This window comes from Talpa europaea, assembly GCF_964194135.1.
Source record: "Talpa europaea genome assembly, chromosome: 11".
Taxonomy (NCBI): domain Eukaryota; kingdom Metazoa; phylum Chordata; class Mammalia; order Eulipotyphla; family Talpidae; genus Talpa; species Talpa europaea.
The window spans coordinates 137,379-141,707 of NC_140078.1; positions in this window are offsets into that span (position 1 = coordinate 137,379).

The window sequence follows — 4,329 nt, forward strand, 5'->3', positions numbered from 1 at the left end:
CGTGGGCGGCCCGGGACGCCCACGAGACGCCGGGAGCCCATGCATGCGCAATGGGGCGGCTGTTGGGGGGAGTCCCTGGTGCCCCCGGGGCCCCCAGCAGAGGCGTGAGCCGGCCGGGTTGGAGGGGCCCCCTGGGCCCTCTTTCTCGGGTAAGGGATGAGAGTTGGCCCGGAAGGGGTCTGACACCATGGGGCTCTGACCCACGCCCCCGCCCCTGCTCCAAGCGGGGTGTCCCGGGTGGGTTGGGGAACAGTGACAGATGACACAGGAACCGGGGACGTCAGGCTGCTGGTGCCCACGGGGGGAGCACACGCAGGTTCCTCCCCAGAGGTCCCCGCTGACCCCAGGGTGGGGCTTCCTGCCAGTCCCCACAGGGCTGGGGGCTCAGGGCTGGGCTGCAGCCCACACTCCGGCCAGAGCTTCAAGGGGAGGTGGACCCTGACCCTGGCAGGGCTCGAGGGGGGGGTGCCGGGCCCCTCTCTCACCTCGGGGTTAGCTGGAGAGTTGGGGTCACGCGGCCGAGGGCAGTCAGTGCGTGTGGCGAGAGCCCTGGACACCGAAGCAGAGCCAAAGGCACAAGCTCACAGCACCCGGTCACCTGCGTCCCTGTAACGCCGCGCCTTGGTGACTGTGTTGACTTCCAGGGCCTTCCGGAAGGTTCTGGGGCCTGAGGGCGCTGCGACTGAACTTTGGGAACCGCTGCTCCCGCGGTGAGCCGAGGCAGGCGGGGCCAGCTGTGCCGGCGGGGTCAGCACAGGGGGGTCTGGGTGGGCACTGAGGACCCCAGGGAGTGAACACGCTGGGGGTGGAGAGAGCTGGAGGGGCCTCTTTTCTCCCTTGATCCTGGGAGGGGAGGAGTCCACTGGGGCCTGGGGGGTTGCCAGGCCTGGGGTGCTGAGGGTGGGGCACCCCCTCCCCTGCCCCTGCCCTGGCGGAGGTGGGGTTCGCTTGCAAGCAGGGCCTTAAGTGGGGGCCACAGGCCAAGGCTCACAGTGGCCTAGGAGGCCGGGCTGTTTGGAGGCCCAGGGGGGCGCCCAGAGGCCGAGCCAGGAGCCCTGTGAGGTGCTGGCGGGTGCTGCCCCTGCCCAGCTGGTGGGTGACACAGCAGCGTCCGGGGAGCTGCCTCTCCCGGGCCCCAGCACCGCTCTGGAGGCAGGAAAGACCCTCCTGCCCGGTCCTGGGCGGCCCTGCGCTGACACCCTCCGCTGCCTCACACGCGTGCCGGGCAGGCAGGTGGTGTGAGCGTGGCCTGTGCGTGGCGTGTGCAGCAACCGAAGCCCTTGGGAGGAGAGCAGCGTGTGCACAAATGTTTGCGTGCACGCGTGCACATGTGCTACAACACACGGTGCTCGTGCATGCACACATGTGGGTGCACACCCGCCCCGCCCCGCCCCCACCCCGCTGGCCGCCGCCTGGTTGGGCTGAGCCCCTGGGGATGCTGGTGCGTGGCAGGAGCAGGCAGGCTGGGATCCCCGGTGCCGCAACCCCGCAGAGAGCAGTGAGCCTGTGGCTGCGCCCCGGAGCTGCGAGCTCCAGGCTGCTCCCAGTGGCCCTTGGGGGCAGCAGAAAGGCCCTGCCCGGGCCGTCAGGGCGGAGCCGAGGTCGCCCGTGGCTCCGGCGCCGGAGCGGGCGCAGGGCCGGCAGGGCCAGGGCTGTGGAGGCTGCTGGTGGCGGGACACTGAGCCCAGGGCTGGGCCGGAGAAGGCTGGAAAAGGCGAGAGGCCCCTGGCCCTGCTGTCCCGACTCCCGCAGCGAGGAAGGAGGCGGCGTGGGCATCCAGGGCCCAGTATCCCGCTGGGCTGCCCCGGCCGGCCTGGGCAGAGCGGGCCTCCCCTTGCGCCTGGCTGGGGGGCTGAGGGGTGTTTCGGAGCAGAAGAGGGTGGCGGTGCCTTCCTGCTGTTTCCTGGTTTTCATCCAGTCGTCCCCTCCGGCCAGGAGGGCCAGGCTTAGCAGGGTCCCCACCTGCTGTCTGGGGGAGTCCTGAGCCCACAGGCGGCCAGGGGAGGCGGCGCCGGGACCATCGTGGGGCCTGGCCACCCGGCTCTGCCCTGGCTGCTGCGTCCCTGGCAGTGGTCAGAGACCGACTGTGCCATGGTGCTGGCGGGGCTTCTGGTGCCCTTGTCCTGGATGAGTGGTGAGGGCAGGGACTTGACGCCCGAGCCTGCCCCAGCCTGGGCAGTGCTGTCCAAAGGCTGCTGGACATTTGGCGAGCCAGGCACTCAGCTGAGCCTGGGCTGGCGTGGGCGGGCAGCCAGGGCCAGATGCTGGCAGCCTGTGTGTGGGCAGGCGGCTGACCGCTCTGCTGGCGGGGCGCCCGTCTCCACGGCACCAGCCTCTAGCTGCCCACAGCCTCCCGGCCTGCCCACAGCCCCTGAGCCCCAGCCCGAGCCTGGCCGTCAAGGGCACCCCAGCTGGGAGCCAGCGCTGCTCGCTCGGGGGTTGGGACGTGCTTTCTGTGGGTTGGGGTTGTCGGGGTGCCTGTGTCCCTCGGGAACTCCCTGTCCAATCTGGGGGAACACAGACCAGCCAACAAATAGCAGAGTCTTTGGCTGGGAGGAGGAACCAGTGCTAAAATGGGGGCCACTTCAGGGAGGGGTTGGGTGGGGCTGCCCTGGGAGATGCACAGGGACCTGGGGGGCTGAGGGGGGAGCATCCCAAGGACCCTCCACCTGCTGCGGTTGTTGGGGCCGCCGTGCGCTGCCGGGGCCACGGGCCTGCACCTGGGCCCCCAGGGGCCACCCTGCTGCGGCAGGGCTGGTGGGGAATGGTGAGGGGAGCGGTGAGGGGGCTGCAGGGGCTGGCGGGGTGCCCTGGGGGGCGGCTGGGGCGGCGCTGGCCTCGCGCCAGCAGCAGGGAGCCGCTCTGCAGGGTGAGTGTGGCCCCCCCCCCGCGGGCGGCCCATCGCTGAGGCCCCCGCGGGCCCTTTCAAAGCTGCGACTTCCATTTCCACGACTCTGGCGTGAAGCGGCCACGTGCCCAGCGCCCGCCTCGCCCGGTGCGGGGGTCGGCAGCCCCCCACTCCTCATCGTGGAAAGTGGGGGGCTGGAACGTCCCGTCTGGGCAGGCGCTTCCTGACGCCCGATCATGGGCAGAACAGCAAGAGCCCTGCCCCGGCGCCAGGGAGCCCCGTCGCTCCCCCTCCCCAGCCGAGCCCAGTTTCTTGGCTGGGGGGACCCCCCACCCCCGCCTCTGCCGGGAGCGACTGCCTTTCCGAAGGCCTCTCCCCAGGACACAGCTGGAAGGGGCGGCCGGCTGGACACGGCGGCCCCCCCCCATGAGCCCCGCCCTGGGAACCCGAGCTCACCCCCGCCCCCTCGGCTCTGGGCCTGCGGCTGCAGTCACCCCAGCAGCCACCTCCGCAGTCACCCCGCAGTCACCCCGCAGTCACCCCGCAGTCACCCCGCAGTCACCCCGCAGTCACCCCAGCGAGGGCCGGGCCCCGGGGGCGCGCTCCGCGGTGCTGAAGGGACAGCGCCCGCCTGCCCGGCCCGCGGGGCCCCGGCCGCCAGGGCGGCCGCGAGGGGGGCTGTGAGGGGCGCGCCCAAAGCAGCGCCTCCTGGGGGGCGGGGTGCCCAGGCAGGGTGGGGGCGCCGCCTCGGGAGGGGCGTGAGGCGCCTGCAGCGGCCCCGCCGCCGGCTGGGACGGTCCCCGGGGCGCGCAGGGCAGGCCCGGCCGTCCCCTCCGGCCTCTCGCGGCCAGGCCAGGCGGTGCTGGGGAGGCCCGGGGGGCGCGGGGGCGGAGGGGGGCCTGGAGGCAGCGGGGGCTGGGGCAGCAGCCTGAGGGGCGGGGGGGGGGCCCTGAGGCCGGGCCGACCCCCTGGGCCTCCCAGCACAGGCCCCGCGGCCCTCCCGGACACCCCGGGCCGCCGCTGCCCCTCCCGGGGAGTCCAGGGCCGGCTCCTCTGCCCCGGGCGGGGGCCCCGCGAGCCCGCCGCCCTCCGCCTCCGCCGCGCCCCGACCGCGCCGCCCCCCCCGCCCCCTCCGGGCCGCGGGGGCGAGTCCGGGCCGCGGGGGGGGGGGCCTGACGGCGCGGGGTCTCGGCCGCCTCCCTGGGGGCTCTCGGGCCACTGCGCGCCCCGGGCGGGCGCCTGGTGCGGGGGCCGGGCCCCTCCCGGCGAGCTCGGGGTCCCCCGCCGGCGGGGGCGGGCGGGGCGCGCGGCTGGACGGGGCGGGCCGGGCCGGGGGCGGGGCGGCGGCGGCGGGGGGCGGGCGGGGCGGGGCGGCGTCCCCGCGCGCGGCCGGCGGAGGAGCGCGGAGCCGCCGCTCGGCCCTGCGGCTCCGGGCCGGGCGCCTGGGCTCGGGCCCGCGCCCCCCGCGCCGCGCCGGCAGG